Below are 25,225 nucleotides of genomic sequence, written 5' to 3' on the forward strand. Positions count from 1 at the left end.
GGGTGCCTTGTGTGGCTCGGACCAGGTTCTGTTACCTAGAATCCTTTGCAAACCTCAGAATTTGGCTAAAAAAACACATGTTCCTCACATTTCAGTGGCAGAAAGTTCTGGAATCTGAGAGGAGCCACAAATTTCCTTCCACCCAGCGTTCCCCCACGTCTCCCGATAAAAATGATACCTCACTTGTGTGGGTAGGCCTAGCGCCCGCGACAGGAGACGCCCCAAAGCGCAACGTGGACACAGCCAAATTTTTGAAGGAAAACAGAGGTGTTTTTTACAAAGTGCCTACCTGTAGATTTTGGCCTCTAGCTCAGCCGCCACCTAGGGAAACCTACCAAACCTGTGCATTTCTGAAAACTAGAGACCTAGGGGAATCTAAGATGGGGTGACTTGTGTGGCTCGGACCAGGTTCTGTTACCCAGAATCCTTTGCAAACCTCAAAATTTAGCTAAAAAAACACATGTTCCTCACATTTCTGTTGCAGAAAGTTCTGGAATCTGAGAGGAGCCACAAATTTCCTTCCACCCAGCGTTCCCCCACATCTCCTGATAAAAATGATACCTCCCTTGTGTGGGTAGGCCTAGCGCCCGCGACAGGAAACGCCCCAAAGCGCAACGTGGACACAGCCAAATTTTTGAAGGAAAACAGAGGTGTTTTTTGCAAAGTGCCTACCTGTAGATTTTGGCCTGTAGCTCAGCCGCCACCTAGGGAAACCTACCAAACCTGTGCATTTCTGAAAACTAGAGACCTAGGGGAATCCAAGATGGGGTGACTTGTGTGGCTCGGACCAGGTTCTGTTACCCAGAATCCATTGCAAACGTCCAAATTTGGCAAAAAAAACACATGTTCCTCACATTTCTGTGGCAGAAAGTTCTGGAATCTGAGAGGAGCCACAAATTTCCTTCCACCCAGCGTTCCCCCACGTCTCCCGATAAAAATGATACCTTACTTGTGTGGGTAGGCCTAGCGCCCGCGACAGGAAACACCCCAAAACGCAACGTGGACACAGCCAAATTTTTGAAGGAAAACAGAGGTTTTTTTGCAAAGGGCCTACCTGTAGATTTTGGCCTGTAGCTCAGCCGCCACCTAGGGAAACCTACCAAACCTGTGCATTTCTGAAAACTAGAGACCTAGGGGAATCCAAGATGGGGTGACTTGTGTGGCTCGGACCAGGTTCTGTTACCCAGAATCCTTTGCAAACCTCAAAATTTGGCTAAAAAAACACATGTTCCTCACATTTCTGTGGCAGAAAGTTCTGGAATCTGAGAGGAGCCACAAATTTCCTTCCACCCAGCGTTCCCCCATGTCTCCCGATAAAAATGATACCTCACTTGTGTGGGTAGGCCTAGCGCCCGCGACAGGAAACGCCCCAAAGCGCAACGTGGACACAGCCAAATTTTTGAAGGAAAACAGAGGTGTTTTTTGCAAAGTGCCTACCTGTAGAGTTTGGCCTGTAGCTCAGCCGCCACCTAGGGAAACCTACCAAACCTGTGCATTTCTGAAAACTAGAGACCTAGGGGAATCCAAGATGGGGTGACTTGTGTGGCTCGGACCAGGTTCTGTTACCCAGAATCCTTTGCAAACCTCAAAATTTGGCTAAAAAAACACATGTTCCTCACATTTCTGTGGCAGAAAGTTCTGGAATCTGAGAGGAGCCACAAATTTCCTTCCACCCAGCGTTCCCCCACGTCTCCCGATAAAAATGATACCTCACTTGTGTGGGTAGGCCTAGCGCCCGCGACAGGAAACGCCCCAAAGCGCAACGTGGACACAGCCAAATTTTTGTAGGAAAACAGAGGTGTTTTTTGCAAAGTGCCTACCTGTAGAGTTTGGCCTGTAGCTCAGCCGCCACCTAGGGAAACCGACCAAACCTGTGCATTTCTGAAAACTAGAGACCTAGGGGAATCCAAGATGGGGTGACTTGTGTGGCTCGGACCAGGTTCTGTTACCCAGAATCCTTTGCAAACCTCCCAATTTGGCAAAAAAAACACATGTTCCTCACATTTCTGTGGCAGAAAGTTCTGGAATCTGAGAGGAGCCACAAATTTCCTTCCACCCAGCGTTCCCCCATGTCTCCCGATAAAAATGATACCTCACTTGTGTGGGTAGGCCTAGCGCCCGCAACAGGAAACGCCCCAAAGAGCAACGTGGACACAGCCAAATTTTTGAAGGAAAACAGAGGTGTTTTTTGCAAAGTGCCTACCTGTAGATTTTGGCCTGTAGCTCAGCCGCCACCTAGGGAAACCTACCAAACCTGTGCATTTCTGAAAACTAGAGACCTAGGGAATCCAAGATGGGGTGACTTGTGTGGCTCGGACCAGGTTCTGTTACCCAGAATCCTTTGCAAACCTCAAAATTTGGCTAAAAAAACACATGTTCCTCACATTTCTGTGGCAGAAAGTTCTGGAATCTGAGAGGAGCCACAAATTTCCTTCCACCCAGCGTTCCCCCACGTCTCCTGATAAAAATGATACCTCACTTGTGTGGGTAGGCCTAGCGCCCGCGACAGGAAACGCCCCAAAGCGCAAAGTGGACACAGCCAAATTTTTGAAGGAAAACAGAGGTGTTTTTTGCAAAGTGCCTACCTGTAGATTTTGGCCTGTAGCTCAGCAGCAACCTAGGGAAACCTACCAAACCTGTGCATTTCTGAAAACTAGAGACCTAGGGGAATCCAAGATGGGGTGACTTGTATGGCTCGAACCAGGTTCTGTTACCCAGAATCCTTTGCAAACCTCAAAATTTGGCTAAAAAAAACACATGTTCCTCACATTTCTGTGGCAGAAAGTTCTGGAATCTGAGAGGAGTCACAAATTTCCTTCCACACAGCAGTCCCCCATGTCTCCCGATAAAAATGATACCTCACTTGTGTGGGTAGGCCTAGCGCCCGGGACAGGAAACGCCCCAAAGCGCAACGTGGACACAGCCAAATTTTTGAAGGAAAACAGAGGTGTTTTTTGCAAAGTGCCTACCTGTAGATTTTGGCCTGTAGCTCAGCCGCCACCTAGGGAAACCTACCAAACCTGTGCATTTCTGAAAACTAGAGACCTAGGGGAATCCAAGATGGGGTGACTTGTGTGGCTCGGACCAGGTTCTGTTACCCAGAATCCTTTGCAAACCTCAACATTTGGCTAAAAAAACACATGTTCCTCACATTTCTGTGGCAGAAAGTTCTGGAATCTGAGAGGAGCCACAAATTTCCTTCCACCCAGCATTCCCCCACGTCTCCCGATAAAAATGATACCTCACTTGTGTGGGTAGGCCTAGCGCCCGCGACAGGAAACGCCCCAAAGCGCAACGTGGACACAGCCAAATTTTTGAAGGAAAACAGAGGTGTTTTTTGCAAAGTGCCTACCTGTAGATTTTGGCCTGTAGCTCAGCCGCCACCTAGGGAAACCTACCAGACCTGTGCATTTCTGAAAACTAGAGACCTAGGGGAATCCAAGATGGGGTGACTTGTGTGGCTCAGACCAGGTTCTGTTACCCAGAATCCTTTGCAAACCTCAACATTTGGCTAAAAAAACACATGTTCCTCACATTTCTGTGGCAGAAAGTTCTGGAATCTGAGATGAGCCACAAATTTCTTTCCACCCAGCGTTCCCCCACATCTCCCGATAAAAATGATACCTCACTTGTGTGGGTAGGCCTAGCACCCGTGACAGGAAACGCCCCAAAGCGCAACGTGGACACAGCCAAATTTTTGAAGGAAAACAGAGGTGTTTTTTGCAAGGTGCCTACCTGTAGATTTTGGCCTGTAGCTCAGCCGCCACCTAGGGAAACCTACCAAACCTGTGCATTTCTGAAAACTAGAGACCTAGGGGAATCCAAGATGGGGTGACTTGTGTGGCTCGGACCAGGTTCTGTTACCTAGAATCCTTTGCAAACCTCAGAATTTAGCTAAAAAAACACATGTTCCTCACATTTCAGTGGCAGAAAGTTCTGGAATCTGAGAGGAGCCACAAATTTCCTTCCACCCAGCGTTCCCCCACGTCTCCCGATAAAAATGATACCTCACTTGTGTGGGTAGGCCTAGCGCCCGCGACAGGAAACGCCCCAAAGCGCAACGTGGACACAGCCAAATTTTTGAAGGAAAACAGAGGTGTTTTTTACCAAGTGCCTACCTGTAGATTTTGGCCTCTAGCTCAGCCGCCACCTAAGGAAACCTACCAAACCTGTGCATTTCTGAAAACTAGAGACCTAGGGGAATCCAAGATGGGGTGACTTGTGTGGCTCGGACCAGGTTCTGTTACCCAGAATCCTTTGCAAACCTCAAAATTTGGCTAAAAAAACACATGTTCCTCACATTTCTGTGGCAGAAAGTTCTGGAATCTGAGAGGAGCCACAAATTTCTTTCCACCCAGCGTTCCCCCACATCTCCCGATAAAAATGATACCTCACTTGTGTGGGTAGGCCTAGCACCCGTGACAGGAAACGCCCCAAAGCGCAACGTGGACACAGCCAAATTTTTGAAGGAAAACAGAGGTGTTTTTTGCAAGGTGCCTACCTGTAGATTTTGGCCTGTAGCTCAGCCGCCACCTAGGGAAACCTACCAAACCTGTGCATTTCTGAAAACTAGAGACCTAGGGGAATCCAAGATGGGGTGACTTGTGTGGCTCGGACCAGGTTCTGTTACCTAGAATCCTTTGCAAACCTCAGAATTTAGCTAAAAAAACACATGTTCCTCACATTTCAGTGGCAGAAAGTTCTGGAATCTGAGAGGAGCCACAAATTTCCTTCCACCCAGCGTTCCCCCACGTCTCCCGATAAAAATGATACCTCACTTGTGTGGGTAGGCCTAGCGCCCGCGACAGGAAACGCCCCAAAGCGCAACGTGGACACAGCCAAATTTTTGAAGGAAAACAGAGGTGTTTTTTACAAAGTGCCTACCTGTAGATTTTGGCCTCTAGCTCAGCCGCCACCTAAGGAAACCTACCAAACCTGTGCATTTCTGAAAACTAGAGACCTAGGGGAATCCAAGATGGGGTGACTTGTGTGGCTCGGACCAGGTTCTGTTACCCAGAATCCTTTGCAAACCTCAAAATTTGGCTAAAAAAACACATGTTCCTCACATTTCTGTGGCAGAAAGTTCTGGAATCTGAGAGGAGCCACAAATTTCCTTCCACCCAGCGTTCCCCCACATCTCCTGATAAAAATGATACCTCCCTTGTTTGGGTAGGCCTAGCGCCCGCGACAGGAAACGCCCCAAAGCGCAACGTGGACACAGCCAAATTTTTGAAGGAAAACAGAGGTGTTTTTTGCAAAGTGCCTACCTGTAGATTTTGGCCTGTAGCTCAGCCGCCACCTAGGGAAACCTACCAAACCTGTGCATTTCTGAAAACTAGAGACCTAGGGGAATCCAAGATGGGGTGACTTGTGTGGCTCGGACCAGGTTCTGTTACCCAGAATCCATTGCAAACCTCCAAATTTGGCAAAAAAAACACATGTTCCTCACATTTCTGTGGCAGAAAGTTCTGGAATCTGAGAGGAGCCACAAATTTCCTTCCACCCAGCGTTCCCACACGTCTCCCGATAAAAATGATACCTTACTTGTGTGGGTAGGCCTAGCGCCCGCGACAGGAAACACCCCAAAACGCAACGTGGACACAGCCAAATTTTTGAAGAAAAACAGAGGTTTTTTTGCAAAGGGCCTACCTGTAGATTTTGACCTCTAGCTCAGCCGCCACCTAGGGAAACCTACCAAACCTGTGCATTTCTGAAAACTAGAGACCTAGGGGAATCCAAGATGGGGTGACTTGTGTGGCTCGGACCAGGTTCTGTTACCCAGAATCCTTTGCAAACCTCAAAATTTGGCTAAAAAAACACATGTTCCTCACATTTCTGTGGCAGAAAGTTCTGGAATCTGAGAGGAGCCACAAATTTCCTTCCACCCAGCGTTCCCCCACGTCTCCCGATAAAAATGATACCTCACTTGTGTGGGTAGGCCTAGCGCCCGCGACAGGAAACGCCCCAAAGCGCAACGTGGACACAGCCAAATTTTTGAAGGAAAACAGAGGTGTTTTTTGCAAGGTGCCTACCTGTAGATTTTGGCCTGTAGCTCAGCCGCCACCTAGGGAAACCTACCAAACCTGTGCATTTCTGAAAACTAGAGACCTAGGGGAATCCAAGATGGGGTGACTTGTGTGGCTCGGACCAGGTTCTGTTACCTAGAATCCTTTGCAAACCTCAGAATTTGGCTAAAAAAACACATGTTCCTCACATTTCTGTGGCAGAAAGTTCTGGAATCTGAGAGGAGCCACAAATTTCCTTCCACCCAGCGTTCCCCCACGTCTCCCGATAAAAATGATACCTCACTTGTGTGGGTAGGCCTAGCGCCCGCGACAGGAAACGCCCCAAAGCGCAACGTGGACACAGCCAAATTTTTGAAGGAAAACAGAGGTGTTTTTTACAAAGTGCCTACCTGTAGATTTTGGCCTCTAGCTCAGCCGCCACCTAAGGAAACCTACCAAACCTGTGCATTTCTGAAAACTAGAGACCTAGGGGAATCCAAGATGGGGTGACTTGTGTGGCTCGGACCAGGTTCTGTTACCCAGAATCCTTTGCAAACCTCAAAATTTGGCTAAAAAAACACATGTTCCTCACATTTCTGTGGCAGAAAGATCTGGAATCTGAGAGGAGCCACAAATTTCCTTCCACCCAGCGTTCCCCCACGTCTCCTGATAAAAATGATACCTCCCTTGTGTGGCTAGGCCTAGCGCCCGCGACAGGAAACGCCCCAAAGCGCAACGTGGACACAGCCAAATTTTTGAAGGAAAACAGAGGTGTTTTTTGCAAAGTGCCTACCTGTAGATTTTAACCTGTAGCTCAGCAGCCACCTAGGGAAACCTACCAAACCTGTGCATTTCTGAAAACTAGAGACCTAGGGGAATCCAAGATGGGGTGACTTGTGTGGCTCGGACCAGGTTCTGTTACCCAGAATCCTTTGCAAACCTCAGAATTTGGCTAAAAAAACACATGTTCCTCACATTTCAGTGGCAGAAAGTTCTGGAATCTGAGAGGAGCCACAAATTTCCTTCCACCCAGCGTTCCCCCACGTCTCCCGATAAAAATGATACCTCACTTGTGTGGGTAGGCCTAGCGCCCGCGACAGGAAACGCCCCAAAGCGCAACGTGGACACAGCCAAATTTTTGAAGGAAAACAGAGGTGTTTTTTGCAAAGTGACTACCTGTAGATTTTGGCCTCTAGCTCAGCCGCCACCTAGGGAAACCTACCAAACCTGTGCATTTCTGAAAACTAGAGACATAGGGGAATCCAAGATGGGGTGACTTGTGTGGCTCGGACCAGGTTCTGTTACCCAGAATCCTTTGCAAACCTCAAAATTTGGCTAAAAAAACACATGTTCCTCACATTTCTGTGGCAGAAAGATCTGGAATCTGAGAGGAGCCACAAATTTCCTTCCACCCAGCGTTCCCCCACGTCTCCTGATAAAAATGATACCTCCCTTGTGTGGGTAGGCCTAGCGCCTGCGACAGGAAACGCCCCAAAGCGCAACGTGGACACAGCCAAATTTTTGAAGGAAAACAGAGGTGTTTTTTGCAAAGTGCCTACCTGTAGATTTTAACCTGTAGCTCAGCAGCCACCTAGGGAAACCTACCAAACCTGTGCATTTCTGAAAACTAGAGACCTAGGGGAATCCAAGATGGGGTGACTTGTGTGGCTCGGACCAGGTTCTGTTACCCAGAATCCTTTGCAAACCTCAAAATTAGGCTAAAAAAACACATGTTCCTCACATTTCTGTGGCAGAAAGTTCTGGAATCTGAGAGGAGCCACAAATTTCCTTCCACCCAGCGTTCCCCCACGTCTCCCGATAAAAATGATACCTCACTTGTGTGGGTAGGCCTAGCGCCCGCGACAGGAAACGCCCCAAAGCGCAACGTGGACACAGCCACATTTTTGAAGGAAAACAGAGGTGTTTTTTGCAAAGTGCCTACCTGTAGACTTTGGCCTGTAGCTCAGCCGCCACCTAGGGAAACCTACCAAACCTGTGCATTTCTGAAAACTAGAGACCTAGGGGAATCCAAGATGGGGTGACTTGTGTGGCTCGGACCAGGTTCTGTTACCCAGAATCCTTTGCAAACCTCAAAATTTGGCTAAAAAAACACATGTTCCTCACATTTCTGTGGCAGAAAGTTCTGGAATCTGAGAGGAGCCACAAATTTCCTTCCACCCAGCGTTCCCCCACGTCTCCCGATAAAAATGATACCTCACTTGTGTGGGTAGGCCTAGCGCCCGCGACAGGAAACGCCCCAAAGCGCAACGTGGACACAGCCACATTTTTGAAGGAAAACAGAGGTGTTTTTTGCAAAGTGTCTACCTGTAGATTTTGGCCTGTAGCTCAGCAGCCACCTAGGGAAACCTACCAAACCTGTGCATTTCTGAAAACTAGAGACCTAGGGGAATCCAAGATGGGGTGACTTGTGTGGCTCGGACCAGGTTCTGTTACCCAGAATCCTTTGCAAACCTCAAAATTTGGCTAACAAAACACATGTTCCTCACATTTCTGTGGCAGAAAGTTCTGGAATCTGAGAGGAGCCACAAATTTCCTTTCACCCAGCGTTCCCCCACGTCTCCCGATAAAAATGATACCTCACTTGTGTGGGTAGGCCTAGCGCCCGCGACAGGAAACGCCCCAAAGCGCAACGTGGACACAGCCAAATTTTTGAAGGAAAACAGATGTGTTTTTTGCAAAGTGCCTACCTGTAGAGTTTGGCCTGTAGCTCAGCCGCCACCTAGGGAAACCTACCAAACCTGTGCATTTCTGAAAACTAGAGACCTAGGGGAATCCAAGATGGGGTGACTTGTGTGGCTCGGACCAGGTTCTGTTACCCAGAATCCTTTGCAAACCTCAACATTTGGCTAAAAAAACACATGTTCCTCACATTTCTGTGGCAGAAAGTTCTGGAATCTGAGAGGAGCCACAAATTTCCTTCCACCCAGCGTTCCCCCACGTCTCCCGATAAAAATGATACCTCACTTGTGTGGGTAGGCCTGGCGCCCGCGACAGGAGACGCCCCAAAGTGCAACGTGGACACAGCCAAATTTTTGAAGGAAAACAGAGGTGTTTTTTGCAAAGTGCCTACCTGTAGATTTTAACCTGTAGCTCAGCAGCCACCTAGGGAAACCTACCAAACCTGTGCATTTCTGAAAACTAGAGACCTAGGGGAATCCAAGATGGGGTGACTTGTGTGGCTCGGACCAGGTTCTGTTACCCAGAATCCTTTGCAAACCTCCAAATTTGGCAAAAAAAACACATGTTCCTCATATTTATGTGGCAGAAAGTTCTGGAATCTGAGAGGAGCTACGAATTTCCTTCCACCCAGAGTTCCCCCACGTCTCCCGATAAAAATGATACCTCACTTGTGTGGGTAGGCCTAGCGCCCGCGACAGGAAACGCCCCAAAGCACAACGTGGACACAGCCAAATTTTTGAAGGAAAACAGAGGTGTTTTTTGCAAAGTGCCTACCTGTAGATTTTGGCCTGTAGCTCAGCCGCCACCTAGGGAAACCTACCAAACCTGTGCATTTCTGAAAAGTAGAGACCGAGGGGAATCCAAGATGGGGTGACTTGTGTGGCTCGGACCAGGTTCTGTTACCCAGAATCCTTTGCAAACCTCAACATTTGGCTAAAAAAACACATGTTCCTCACATTTCTGTGGCAGAAAGTTCTGGAATCTGAGAGGAGCCACAAATTTCCTTCCACCCAGCGTTCCCCCACGTCTCCCGATAAAAATGACACCTCACTTGTGTGGGTAGGCCTGGCGCCCGCGACAGGAGACGCCCCAAAGTGCAACGTGGACACAGCCAAATTTTTGAAGGAAAACAGAGGTGTTTTTTGCAAAGTGCCTACCTGTAGATTTTAACCTGTAGCTCAGCAGCCACCTAGGGAAACCTACCAGACCTGTGCATTTCTGAAAACTAGAGACCTAGGGGAATCCAGGATGGGGTGACTTGTGTGGCTCAGACCAGGTTCTGTTACCCAGAATCCTTTGCAAACCTCAAAATTTGGCTAAAAAAACACATGTTCCTCACATTTCTGTGGCAGAAAGTTCTGGAATCTGAGGAGCCACAAATTTCCTTCCCCCCAGCGTTCCCCCACGTCTCCTGATAAAAATGATACCTCACTTGTGTGGGTAGGCCTAGCGCCCGCGACAGGAAACGCCCCAAAGCGCAACGTGGACACAGCCACATTTTTGAAGGAAAACAGAGGTGTTTTTTGCAAAGTGCCTACCTGTAGAGTTTGGCCTGTAGCTCAGCCGCCACCTAGGGAAACATACCAAACCTGTGCATTTCTGAAAACTAGAGACCTAAGGGAATCCAAGATGGGGTGACTTGTGTGGCTCGGACCAGGTTCTGTTACCCAGAATCCTTTGCAAACCTCAAAATTTGGCTAAAAAAACACATGTTCCTCACATTTCTGTGGCAGAAAGTTCTGGAATCTGAGAGGAGCCACAAATTTCCTTCCACCCAGCGTTCCCCCACGTCTCCCGATAAAAATGATACCTCACTTGTGTAGGTAGGCCTAGCGCCCGCGACAGGAAACGCCCCAAAGAGCAACGTGGACACAGCCAAATTTTTGAAGGAAAACAGAGGTGTTTTTTGCAAAGTGCCTACCTGTAGAGTTTGGCCTGTAGCTCAGCCGCCACCTAGGGAAACCTACCAAACCTGTGCATTTCTGAAAACTAGAGACCTAGGGGAATCCAAGATGGGGTGACTTGTGTGGCTCGGACCAGGTTCTGTTACCCAGAATCCTTTGCAAACCTCAACATTTGGCTAAAAAAACACATGTTCCTCACATTTCTGTGGCAGAAAGTTCTGGAATCTGAGAGGAGCCACAAATTTCCTTCCACCCAGCATTCCCCCACGTCTCCCGATAAAAATCATACCTCACTTGTGTGGGTAGGCCTAGCGCCCGCGACGGGAAACGCCCCAAAGCGCAACGTGGACACAGCCAAATTTTTTAAGGAAAACAGAGGTGTTTTTTGCAAAGTGCCTACCTGTAGATTTTGGCCTGTAGCTCAGCAGCCACCTAGGGAAACATACCAAACCTGTGCATTTCTGAAAACTAGAGACCTAGGGGAATCCAAGATGGGGTGACTTGTGTGGCTCGGACCAGGTTCTGTTACCCAGAATCCTTTGCAAACCTCCAAATTTGGCAAAAAAAACACATGTTCCTCATATTTCTATGGCAGAAAGTTCTGGAAGCTGAGAGGAGCCTCAAATTTCCTTCCACCCAGAGTTCCCCCACGTCTCCCGATAAAAATGATACCTCACTTGTGTGGGTAGGCCTAGCGCCCGCGACAGGAAACACCCCAAAGCGCAACGTGGACACAGCCACATTTTTGAAGGAAAACAGAGGTGTTTTTTGCAAAGTGCCTACCTGTAGATTTTGGCCTGTAGCTCAGCCGCCACCTAGGGAACCTACCAGACCTGTGCATTTCTGAAAACTAGAGACCTAGGGGAATCCAACATGGGGTGACTTGTGTGGCTCAGACCAGGTTCTGTTACCCAGAATCCTTTGCAAACCTCAAAATATGGCTAAAAAAACACATGTTCCTCACATTTCTGTGGCAGAAAGTTCTGGAATCTGAGATGAGCCACAAATTTCCTTCCACCCAGAGTTCCCCCACGTCTCCCGATAAAAATGATACCTCACTTGTGTGGGTAGGCCTAGCGCCCGCGACAGGAAACACCCCAAAGCGCAACGTGGACACAGCCACATTTTTGAAGGAAAACAGAGGTGTTTTTTGCAAAGTGCCTACCTGTAGATTTTGGCCTGTAGCTCAGCCGCCACCTAGGGAACCTACCAGACCTGTGCATTTCTGAAAACTAGAGACCTAGGGGAATCCAACATGGGGTGACTTGTGTGGCTCAGACCAGGTTCTGTTACCCAGAATCCTTTGCAAACCTCAAAATTTGGCTAAAAAAACACATGTTCCTCACATTTCTGTGGCAGAAAGTTCTGGAATCTGAGATGAGCCACAAATTTCCTTCCACCCAGCGTTCCCCCACATCTCCCGATAAAAATGATACCTCACTTTTGTGGGTAGGCCTAGCGCCCGCGACAGGAAACGCCCCAAAGCGCAGCGTGGACACAGCCACATTTTTGAAGGAAAACAGAGGTGTTTTTTGCAAAGTGCCTACCTGTAGATTTTGACCTCTAGCTCAGCCGCCACCTAGGGAAACCTACCAAACCTGTGCATTTCTGAAAACTAGAGACCTAGGGGAATCCAAGATGGGGTGACTTGTGTGGCTCGGACCAGGTTCTGTTACCCAGAATCCTTTGCAAACCTCAAAATTTGGCTAAAAAAACACATGTTCCTCACATTTCTGTGGCAGAAAGTTCTGGAATCTGAGAGGAGCCACAAATTTCCTTCCACCCAGCGTTCCCCCACGTCTCCTGATAAAAATGATACCTCCCTTGTGTGGGTAGGCCTAGCGCCCGCGACAGGAAACGCCCCAAAGCGCAACGTGGACACAGCCAAATTTTTGAAGGAAAACAGAGGTGTTTTTTGCAAAGTGCCTACCTGTAGATTTTGGCCTGTAGCTCAGCCGCCACCTAGGGAAACCTACCAAACCTGTGCATTTCTGAAAACTAGAGACCTAGGGGAATCCAAGATGGGGTGACTTGTGTGGCTCGGACCAGGTTCTGTTACCCAGAATCCATTGCAAACCTCCTAATTTGGCAAAAAAAACACATGTTCCTCACATTTCTGTGGCAGAAAGTTCTGGAATCTGAGAGGAGCCACAAATTTCCTTCCACCCAGCGTTCCCCCACGTCTCCCGATAAAAATGATACCTCACTTGTGTGGGTAGGCCTAGCGCCCGCAACAGGAAACGCCCCAAAGAGCAACGTGGACACAGCCAAATTTTTGAAGGAAAACAGAGGTGTTTTTTGCAAAGTGCCTACCTGTAGATTTTGGCCTGAAGATCAGCCGCCACCTAGGGAAACCTACCAAACCTGTGCATTTCTGAAAACTAAAGACCTAGGGGAATCCAAGATGGGGTGACTTGTGTGGCTCGGACCAGGTTCTGTTACCCAGAATCCTTTGCAAACCTCAAAATTTGGCTAAAAAAACACATGTTCCTCACATTTCTGTGGCAGAAAGTTCTGGAATCTGAGAGGAGCCACAAATTTCCTTCCACCCAGCGTTCCCCCACGTCTCCTGATAAAAATGATACCTCACTTGTGTGGGTAGGCCTAGCGCCCGCGATAGGAAACGCCCCAAAGCGCAAAGTGGACACAGCCAAATTTTTGAAGGAAAACAGAGGTGTTTTTTGCAAAGTGCCTACCTGTAGATTTTGGCCTGTAGCTCAGCAGCCACCTAGGGAAACCTACCAAACCTGTGCATTTCTGAAAACTAGAGACCTAGGGGAATCCAAGATGGGGTGACTTGTATGGCTCGGACCAGGTTCTGTTACCCAGAATTCTTTGCAAACCTCAAAATTTGGCTAAAAAAACACATGTTCCTCACATTTCTGTGGCAGAAAGTTCTGGAATCTGAGAGGAGCCACAAATTTCCTTCCACCCAGCGTTCCCCCATGTCTCCCGATAAAAATGATACCTCACTTGTGTGGGTAGGCCTAGCGCCCGGGACAGGAAACGCCCCAAAGCGCAACGTGGACACAGCCAAATTTTTGAAGGAAAACAGAGGTGTTTTTTGCAAAGTACCTACCTGTAGAGTTTGGCCTGTAGCTCAGCCGCCACCTAGGGAAACCTACCAAACCTGTGCATTTCTGAAAACTAGAGACCTAGGGGAATCCAAGATGGGGTGACTTGTGTGGCTCGGACCAGGTTCTGTTACCCAGAATCCTTTGCAAACCTCAACATTTCGCTAAAAAAACACATGTTCCTCACATTTCTGTGGCAGAAAGTTCTGGAATCTGAGAGGAGCCACAAATTTCCTTCCACCCAGCATTCCCCCACGTCTCCCGATAAAAATGATACCTCACTTGTGTGGGTAGGCCTAGCGCCCGCGACAGGAAACGCCCCAAAGCGCAACGTAGACACAGCCAAATTTTTGAAGGAAAACAGAGGTGTTTTTTGCAAAGTGCCTACCTGTAGATTTTGGCCTGTAGCTCAGCAGCCACCTAGGGAAACATACCAAACCTGTGCATTTCTGAAAACTAGAGACCTAGGGGAATCCAAGATGGGGTGACTTGTGTGGCTCGGACCAGGTTCTGTTACCCAGAATCCTTTGCAAACCTCCAAATTTGGCAAAAAAAACACATGTTCCTCATATTTTTGTGGCAGAAAGTTCTGGAAGCTGAGAGGAGCCACAAATTTCCTTCCACCCAGAGTTCCCCCACGTCTCCCGATAAAAATGATACCTCACTTGTGTGGGTAGGCCTAGCGCCCGCGACAGGAAACGCCCCAAAGCGCAACGTGGACACAGCCACATTTTTGAAGGAAAACAGAGGTGTTTTTTGCAAAGTGTCTACCTGTAGATTTTGGCCTGTAGCTCAGCCGCCACCTAGGGAAACCTACCAGACCTGTGCATTTCTGAAAACTAGAGACCTAGGGGAATCCAAGATGGGGTGACTTGTGTGGCTCAGACCAGGTTCTGTTACCCAGAATCCTTTGCAAACCTCAACATTTGGCTAAAAAAAAACATGTTCCTCACATTTCTGTGGCAGAAAGTTCTGGAATCTGAGATGAGCCACAAATTTCTTTCCACCCAGCGTTCCCCCACATCTCCCGATAAAAATGATACCTCACTTGTGTGGGTAGGCCTAGCACCCGTGACAGGAAACGCCCCAAAGAGCAACGTGGACACAGCCAAATTTTTGAAGGAAAACAGAGGTGTTTTTTGCAAGGTGCCTACCTGTAGATTTTGGCCTGTAGCTCAGCCGCCACCTAGGGAAACCTACCAAACCTGTGCATTTCTGAAAACTAGAGACCTAGGGGAATCCAAGATGGGGTGACTTGTGTGGCTCGGACCAGGTTCTGTTACCTAGAATCCTTTGCAAACCTCAGAATTTGGCTAAAAAAACACATGTTCCTCACATTTCAGTGGCAGAAAGTTCTGGAATCTGAGAGGAGCCACAAATTTCCTTCCACCCAGCGTTCCCCCACGTCTCCCGATAAAAATGATACCTCACTTGTGTGGGTAGGCCTAGCGCCCGCGACAGGAGACGCCCCAAAGCGCAACGTGGACACAGCCAAATTTTTGAAGGAAAACAGAGGTGTTTTTTACAAAGTGCCTACCTGTAGATTTTGGCCTCTAGCTCAGCCGCCACCTAGGGAAACCTACCAAACCTGTGCATTTCTGAAAACTAGAGACCTAGGGGAATCTAAGATGGGGTGACTTGTGTGGCTCGGACCAGGTTCTGTTACCCAGAATCCTTTGCAAACCTCAAAATTTAGCTAAAAAAACACATGTTCCTCACATTTCTGTGGCAGAAAGTTCTGGAATCTGAGAGGAGCCACAAATTTCCTTCCACCCAGCGTTCCCCCACATCTCCTGATAAAAATGATACCTCCCTTGTGTGGGTAGGCCTAGCGCCCGCGACAGGAAACGCCCCAAAGCGCAACGTGGACACAGCCAAATTTTTGAAGGAAAACAGAGGTGTTTTTTGCAAAGTGCCTACCTGTAGATTTTGGCCTGTAGCTCAGCCGCCACCTAGGGAAACCTACCAAACCTGTGCATTTCTGAAAACTAGAGACCTAGGGGAATCCAAGATGGGGTGACTTGTGTGGCTCGGACCAGGTTCTGTTACCCAGAATCCATTGCAAACGTCCAAATTTGGCAAAAAAAACACATGTTCCTCACATTTCTGTGGCAGAAAGTTCTGGAATCTGAGAGGAGCCACAAATTTCCTTCCACCCAGCGTTCCCCCACGTCTCCCGATAAAAATGATACCTTACTTGTGTGGGTAGGCCTAGCGCCCGCGACAGGAAACACCCCAAAACGCAACGTGGACACAGCCAAATTTTTGAAGGAAAACAGAGGTTTTTTTGCAAAGGGCCTACCTGTAGATTTTGGCCTGTAGCTCAGCCGCCACCTAGGGAAACCTACCAAACCTGTGCATTTCTGAAAACTAGAGACCTAGGGGAATCCAAGATGGGGTGACTTGTGTGGCTCGGACCAGGTTCTGTTACCCAGAAATCCTTTGCAAACCTCAAAATTTGGCTAAAAAAACACATGTTCCTCACATTTCTGTGGCAGAAAGTTCTGGAATCTGAGAGGAGCCACAAATTTCCTTCCACCCAGCGTTCCCCCATGTCTCCCGATAAAAATGATACCTCACTTGTGTGGGTAGGCCTAGCGCCCGCGACAGGAAACGCCCCAAAGCGCAACGTGGACACAGCCAAATTTTTGAAGGAAAACAGAGGTGTTTTTTGCAAAGTGCCTACCTGTAGAGTTTGGCCTGTAGCTCAGCCGCCACCTAGGGAAACCTACCAAACCTGTGCATTTCTGAAAACTAGAGACCTAGGGGAATCCAAGATGGGGTGACTTGTGTGGCTCGGACCAGGTTCTGTTACCCAGAATCCTTTGCAAACCTCAAAATTTGGCAAAAAAAACACATGTTCCTCACATTTCTGTGGCAGAAAGTTCTGGAATCTGAGAGGAGCCACAAATTTCCTTCCACCCAGCGTTACCCCATGTCTCCCGATAAAAATGATACCTCACTTGTGTGGGTAGGCCTAGCGCCCGCAACAGGAAACGCCCCAAAGAGCAACGTGGACACAGCCAAATTTTTGAAGGAAAACAGAGGTGTTTTTTGCAAAGTGCCTACCTGTAGATTTTGGCCTGTAGCTCAGCCGCCACCTAGGGAAACCTACCAAACCTGTGCATTTCTGAAAACTAGAGACCTAGGGAATCCAAGATGGGGTGACTTGTGTGGCTCGGACCAGGTTCTGTTACCCAGAATCCTTTGCAAACCTCAAAATTTGGCTAAAAAAACACATGTTCCTCACATTTCTGTGGCAGAAAGTTCTGGAATCTGAGAGGAGCCACAAATTTCCTTCCACCCAGCGTTCCCCCACGTCTCCTGATAAAAATGATACCTCACTTGTGTGGGTAGGCCTAGCGCCCGCGACAGGAAACGCCCCAAAGCGCAAAGTGGACACAGCCAAATTTTTGAAGGAAAACAGAGGTGTTTTTTGCAAAGTGCCTACCTGTAGATTTTGGCCTGTAGCTCAGCAGCAACCTAGGGAAACCTACCAAACCTGTGCATTTCTGAAAACTAGAGACCTAGGGGAATCCAAGATGGGGTGACTTGTATGGCTCAGACCAGGTTCTGTTACCCAGAATCCTTTGCAAACCTCAAAATTTGGCTAAAAAAACACATGTTCCTCACATTTCTGTGGCAGAAAGTTCTGGAATCTGAGAGGAGTCACAAATTTCCTTCCACACAGCGTTCCCCCATGTCTCCCGATAAAAATGATACCTCACTTGTGTGGGTAGGCCTAGCGCCCGGGACAGGAAACGCCCCAAAGCGCAACGTGGACACAGCCAAATTTTTGAAGGAAAACAGAGGTGTTTTTTGCAAAGTGCCTACCTGTAGATTTTGGCCTGTAGCTCAGCCGCCACCTAGGGAAACCTACCAAACCTGTGCATTTCTGAAAACTAGAGACCTAGGGGAATCCAAGATGGGGTGACTTGTGTGGCTCGGACCAGGTTCTGTTACCCAGAATCCTTTGCAAACCTCAACATTTGGCTAAAAAAACACATGTTCCTCACATTTCTGTGGCAGAAAGTTCTGGAATCTGAGAGGAGCCACAAATTTCCTTCCACCCAGCATTCCCCCACGTCTCCCGATAAAAATGATACCTCACTTGTGTGGGTAGGCCTAGCGCCCGCGACAGGAAACGCCCCAAAGCGCAACGTGGACACAGCCAAATTTTTGAAGGAAAACAGAGGTGTTTTTTGCAAAGTGCCTACCTGTAGATTTTGGCCTGTAGCTCAGCAGCCACCTATGGAAACATACCAAACCTGTGCATTTCTGAAAACTAGAGACCTAGGGGAATCCAAGATGGGGTGACTTGTGTGGCTCGGACCAGGTTCTGTTACCCAGAATCCTTTGCAAACCTCCAAATTTGGCAAAAAAAACACACGTTCCTCATATTTCTGTGGCAGAAAGTTCTGGAAGCTGAGAGGAGCCACAAATTTCCTTCCACCCAGAGTTCCCCCATGTCTCCCGATAAAAATGATACCTCACTTGTGTGGGTAGGCCTAGCGCCCGCGACAGGAAACGCCCCAAAGCGCAACGTGGACACAGCCACATTTTTGAAGGAAAACAGAGGTGTTTTTTACAAAGTGCCTACCTGTAGATTTTGGCCTGTAGCTCAGCCGCCACCTAGGGAACCTACCAGACCTGTGCATTTCTGAAAACTAGAGACCTAGGGGAATCCAACATGGGGTGACTTGTGTGCCTCAGACCAGGTTCTGTTACCCAGAATCCTTTGCAAACCTCAAAATTTGGCTAAAAAAAACACATGTTCCTCACATTTCTGTGGCAGAAAGTTCTGGAATCTGAGATGAGCCACAAATTTCCTTCCACCCAGCGTTCCCCCACATCTCCCGATAAAAATGATACCTCACTTTTGTGGGTAGGCCTAGCGCCCGCGACAGGAAACGCCCCAAAGCGCAGCGTGGACACAGCCACATTTTTGAAGGAAAACAGAGGTGTTTTTTGCAAAGTGCCTACCTGTAGATTTTGACCTCTAGCTCAGCCGCCACCTAGGGAAACCTACCAAACCTGTGCATTTCTGAAAACTAGAGACCTAGGGGAATCCAAGATGGGGTGACTTGTGTGGCTCGGACCAGGTTCTGTTACCCAGAATCCTTTGCAAACCTCAAAATTTGGCTAAAAAAACACATGTTCCTCACATTTCTGTGGCAGAAAGTTCTGGAATCTGAGAGGAGCCACAAATTTCCTTCCACCCAGCGTTCCCCCACGTCTCCTGATAAAAATGATACCTCCCTTGTGTGGGTAGGCCTAGCGCCCGCGACAGGAAACGCCCCAAAGCGCAACGTGGACACAGCCAAATTTTTGAAGGAAAACAGAGGTGTTTTTTGCAAAGTGCCTACCTGTAGATTTTGGCCTGTAGCTCAGCCGCCACCTAGGGAAACCTACCAAACCTGTGCATTTCTGAAAACTAGAGACCTAGGGGAATCCAAGATGGGGTGACTTGTGTGGCTCGGACCAGGTTCTGTTACCCAGAATCCATTGCAAACCTCCTAATTTGGCAAAAAAAACACATGTTCCTCACATTTCTGTGGCAGAAAGTTCTGGAATCTGAGAGGAGCCACAAATTTCCTTCCACCCAGCGTTCCCCCACGTCTCCCGATAAAAATGATACCTCACTTGTGTGGGTAGGCCTAGCGCCCGCAACAGGAAACGCCCCAAAGAGCAACGTGGACACAGCCAAATTTTTGAAGGAAAACAGAGGTGTTTTTTGCAAAGTGCCTACCTGTAGATTTTGGCCTGAAGATCAGCCGCCACCTAGGGAAACCTACCAAACCTGTGCATTTCTGAAAACTAAAGACCTAGGGGAATCCAAGATGGGGTGACTTGTGTGGCTCGGACCAGGTTCTGTTACCCAGAATCCTTTGCAAACCTCAAAATTTGGCTAAAAAAACACATGTTCCTCACATTTCTGTGGCAGAAAGTTCTGGAATCTGAGAGGAGCCACAAATTTCCTTCCACCCAGCGTTCCCCCACGTCTCCTGATAAAAATGATACCTCACTTGTGTGGGTAGGCCTAGCGCCCGCGATAGGAAACGCCCCAAAGCGCAAAGTGGACACAGCCAAATTTTTGAAGGAAAACAGAGGTGTTTTTTGCAAAGTGCCTACCTGTAGATTTTGGCCTGTAGCTCAGCAGCCACCTAGGGAAACCTACCAAACCTGTGCATTTCTGAAAACTAGAGACCTAGGGGAATCCAAGATGGGGTGACTTGTATGGCTCGGACCAGGTTCTGTTACCCAGAATTCTTTGCAAACCTCAAAATTTGGCTAAAAAAACACATGTTCCTCACATTTCTGTGGCAGAAAGTTCTGGAATCTGAGAGGAGCCACAAATTTCCTTCCACCCAGCGTTCCCCCATGTCTCCCGATAAAAATGATACCTCACTTGTGTGGGTAGGCCTAGCGCCCGGGACAGGAAACGCCCCAAAGCGCAACGTGGACACAGCCAAATTTTTGAAGGAAAACAGAGGTGTTTTTTGCAAAGTACCTACCTGTAGAGTTTGGCCTGTAGCTCAGCCGCCACCTAGGGAAACCTACCAAACCTGTGCATTTCTGAAAACTAGAGACCTAGGGGAATCCAAGATGGGGTGACTTGTGTGGCTCGGACCAGGTTCTGTTACCCAGAATCCTTTGCAAACCTCAACATTTCGCTAAAAAAACACATGTTCCTCACATTTCTGTGGCAGAAAGTTCTGGAATCTGAGAGGAGCCACAAATTTCCTTCCACCCAGCATTCCCCCACGTCTCCCGATAAAAATGATACCTCACTTGTGTGGGTAGGCCTAGCGCCCGCGACAGGAAACGCCCCAAAGCGCAACGTAGACACAGCCAAATTTTTGAAGGAAAACAGAGGTGTTTTTTGCAAAGTGCCTACCTGTAGATTTTGGCCTGTAGCTCAGCAGCCACCTAGGGAAACATACCAAACCTGTGCATTTCTGAAAACTAGAGACCTAGGGGAATCCAAGATGGGGTGACTTGTGTGGCTCGGACCAGGTTCTGTTACCCAGAATCCTTTGCAAACCTCCAAATTTGGCAAAAAAAACACATGTTCCTCATATTTTTGTTGCAGAAAGTTCTGGAAGCTGAGAGGAGCCACAAATTTCCTTCCACCCAGAGTTCCCCCACGTCTCCCGATAAAAATGATACCTCACTTGTGTGGGTAGGCCTAGCGCCCGCGACAGGAAACGCCCCAAAGCGCAACGTGGACACAGCCACATTTTTGAAGGAAAACAGAGGTGTTTTTTGCAAAGTGTCTACCTGTAGATTTTGGCCTGTAGCTCAGCCGCCACCTAGGGAAACCTACCAGACCTGTGCATTTCTGAAAACTAGAGACCTAGGGGAATCCAAGATGGGGTGACTTGTGTGGCTCAGACCAGGTTCTGTTACCCAGAATCCTTTGCAAACCTCAACATTTGGCTAAAAAAAAACATGTTCCTCACATTTCTGTGGCAGAAAGTTCTGGAATCTGAGATGAGCCACAAATTTCTTTCCACCCAGCGTTCCCCCACATCTCCCGATAAAAATGATACCTCACTTGTGTGGGTAGGCCTAGCACCCGTGACAGGAAACGCCCCAAAGAGCAACGTGGACACAGCCAAATTTTTGAAGGAAAACAGAGGTGTTTTTTGCAAGGTGCCTACCTGTAGATTTTGGCCTGTAGCTCAGCCGCCACCTAGGGAAACCTACCAAACCTGTGCATTTCTGAAAACTAGAGACCTAGGGGAATCCAAGATGGGGTGACTTGTGTGGCTCGGACCAGGTTCTGTTACCTAGAATCCTTTGCAAACCTCAGAATTTGGCTAAAAAAACACATGTTCCTCACATTTCAGTGGCAGAAAGTTCTGGAATCTGAGAGGAGCCACAAATTTCCTTCCACCCAGCGTTCCCCCACGTCTCCCGATAAAAATGATACCTCACTTGTGTGGGTAGGCCTAGCGCCCGCGACAGGAGACGCCCCAAAGCGCAACGTGGACACAGCCAAATTTTTGAAGGAAAACAGAGGTGTTTTTTACAAAGTGCCTACCTGTAGATTTTGGCCTCTAGCTCAGCCGCCACCTAGGGAAACCTACCAAACCTGTGCATTTCTGAAAACTAGAGACCTAGGGGAATCTAAGATGGGGTGACTTGTGTGGCTCGGACCAGGTTCTGTTACCCAGAATCCTTTGCAAACCTCAAAATTTAGCTAAAAAAACACATGTTCCTCACATTTCTGTGGCAGAAAGTTCTGGAATCTGAGAGGAGCCACAAATTTCCTTCCACCCAGCGTTCCCCCACATCTCCTGATAAAAATGATACCTCCCTTGTGTGGGTAGGCCTAGCGCCCGCGACAGGAAACGCCCCAAAGCGCAACGTGGACACAGCCAAATTTTTGAAGGAAAACAGAGGTGTTTTTTGCAAAGTGCCTACCTGTAGATTTTGGCCTGTAGCTCAGCCGCCACCTAGGGAAACCTACCAAACCTGTGCATTTCTGAAAACTAGAGACCTAGGGGAATCCAAGATGGGGTGACTTGTGTGGCTCGGACCAGGTTCTGTTACCCAGAATCCATTGCAAACGTCCAAATTTGGCAAAAAAAACACATGTTCCTCACATTTCTGTGGCAGAAAGTTCTGGAATCTGAGAGGAGCCACAAATTTCCTTCCACCCAGCGTTCCCCCACGTCTCCCGATAAAAATGATACCTTACTTGTGTGGGTAGGCCTAGCGCCCGCGACAGGAAACACCCCAAAACGCAACGTGGACACAGCCAAATTTTTGAAGGAAAACAGAGGTTTTTTTGCAAAGGGCCTACCTGTAGATTTTGGCCTGTAGCTCAGCCGCCACCTAGGGAAACCTACCAAACCTGTGCATTTCTGAAAACTAGAGACCTAGGGGAATCCAAGATGGGGTGACTTGTGTGGCTCGGACCAGGTTCTGTTACCCAGAAATCCTTTGCAAACCTCAAAATTTGGCTAAAAAAACACATGTTCCTCACATTTCTGTGGCAGAAAGTTCTGGAATCTGAGAGGAGCCACAAATTTCCTTCCACCCAGCGTTCCCCCATGTCTCCCGATAAAAATGATACCTCACTTGTGTGGGTAGGCCTAGCGCCCGCGACAGGAAACGCCCCAAAGCGCAACGTGGACACAGCCAAATTTTTGAAGGAAAACAGAGGTGTTTTTTGCAAAGTGCCTACCTGTAGAGTTTGGCCTGTAGCTCAGCCGCCACCTAGGGAAACCTACCAAACCTGTGCATTTCTGAAAACTAGAGACCTAGGGGAATCCAAGATGGGGTGACTTGTGTGGCTCGGACCAGGTTCTGTTACCCAGAATCCTTTGCAAACCTCAAAATTTGGCTAAAAAAACACATGTTCCTCACATTTCTGTGGCAGAAAGTTCTGGAATCTGAGAGGAGCCACAAATTTCCTTCCACCCAGCGTTCCCCCACGTCTCCCGATAAAAATGATACCTCACTTGTGTGGGTAGGCCTAGCGCCCGCGACAGGAAACGCCCCAAAGCGCAACGTGGACACAGCCAAATTTTTGTAGGAAAACAGAGGTGTTTTTTGCAAAGTGCCTACCTGTAGAGTTTGGCCTGTAGCTCAGCCGCCACCTAGGGAAACCGACCAAACCTGTGCATTTCTGAAAACTAGAGACCTAGGGGAATCCAAGATGGGGTGACTTGTGTGGCTCGGACCAGGTTCTGTTACCCAGAATCCTTTGCAAACCTCCCAATTTGGCAAAAAAAACACATGTTCCTCACATTTCTGTGGCAGAAAGTTCTGGAATCTGAGAGGAGCCACAAATTTCCTTCCACCCAGCGTTCCCCCATGTCTCCCGATAAAAATGATACCTCTCTTGTGTGGGTAGGCCTAGCGCCCACAACAGGAAACGCCCCAAAGAGCAACGTGGACACAGCCAAATTTTTGAAGGAAAACAGATGTGTTTTTTGCAAAGTGCCTACCTGTAGATTTTGGCCTGTAGCTCAGCCGCCACCTAGGGAAACCTACCAAACCTGTGCATTTCTGAAAACTAGAGACCTAGGGAATCCAAGATGGGGTGACTTGTGTGGCTCGGACCAGGTTCTGTTACCCAGAATCCTTTGCAAACCTCAAAATTTGGCTAAAAAAACACATGTTCCTCACATTTCTGTGGCAGAAAGTTCTGGAATCTGAGAGGAGCCACAAATTTCCTTCCACCCAGCGTTCCCCCACGTCTCCTGATAAAAATGATACCTCACTTGTGTGGGTAGGCCTAGCGCCCGCGACAGGAAACGCCCCAAAGCGCAAAGTGGACACAGCCAAATTTTTGAAGGAAAACAGAGGTGTTTTTTGCAAAGTGCCTACCTGTAGATTTTGGCCTGTAGCTCAGCAGCAACCTAGGGAAACCTACCAAACCTGTGCATTTCTGAAAACTAGAGACCTAGGGGAATCCAAGATGGGGTGACTTGTATGGCTCGGACCAGGTTCTGTTACCCAGAATCCTTTGCAAACCTCAAAATTTGGCTAAAAAAACACATGTTCCTCACATTTCTGTGGCAGAAAGTTCTGGAATCTGAGAGGAGTCACAAATTTCCTTCCACACAGCGTTCCCCCATGTCTCCCGATAAAAATGATACCTCACTTGTGTGGGTAGGCCTAGCGCCCGGGACAGGAAACGCCCCAAAGCGCAACGTGGACACAGCCAAATTTTTGAAGGAAAACAGAGGTGTTTTTTGCAAAGTGCCTACCTGTAGATTTTGGCCTGTAGCTCAGCCGCCACCTAGGGAAACCTACCAAACCTGTGCATTTCTGAAAACTAGAGACCTAGGGGAATCCAAGATGGGGTGACTTGTGTGGCTCGGACCAGGTTCTGTTACCCAGAATCCTTTGCAAACCTCAACATTTGGCTAAAAAAACACATGTTCCTCACATTTCTGTGGCAGAAAGTTCTGGAATCTGAGAGGAGCCACAAATTTCCTTCCACCCAGCATTCCCCCACGTCTCCCGATAAAAATGATACCTCACTTGTGTGGGTAGGCCTAGCGCCCGCGACAGGAAACGCCCCAAAGCGCAACGTGGACACAGCCAAATTTTTGAAGGAAAACAGAGGTGTTTTTTGCAAAGTGCCTACCTGTAGATTTTGGCCTGTAGCTCAGCAGCCACCTATGGAAACATACCAAACCTGTGCATTTCTGAAAACTAGAGACCTAGGGGAATCCAAGATGGGGTGACTTGTGTGGCTCGGACCAGGTTCTGTTACCCAGAATCCTTTGCAAACCTCCAAATTTGGCAAAAAAAACACACGTTCCTCATATTTCTGTGGCAGAAAGTTCTGGAAGCTGAGAGGAGCCACAAATTTCCTTCCACCCAGAGTTCCCCCATGTCTCCCGATAAAAATGATACCTCACTTGTGTGGGTAGGCCTAGCGCCCGCGACAGGAAACGCCCCAAAGCGCAACGTGGACACAGCCACATTTTTGAAGGAAAACAGAGGTGTTTTTTGCAAAATGCCTACCTGTAGATTTTGGCCTGTAGCTCAGCCGCCACCTAGGGAAACCTACCAG

Source organism: Pleurodeles waltl, chromosome 1_2 (genome assembly GCF_031143425.1).
Source record: "Pleurodeles waltl isolate 20211129_DDA chromosome 1_2, aPleWal1.hap1.20221129, whole genome shotgun sequence".
NCBI lineage: Eukaryota > Metazoa > Chordata > Amphibia > Caudata > Salamandridae > Pleurodeles > Pleurodeles waltl.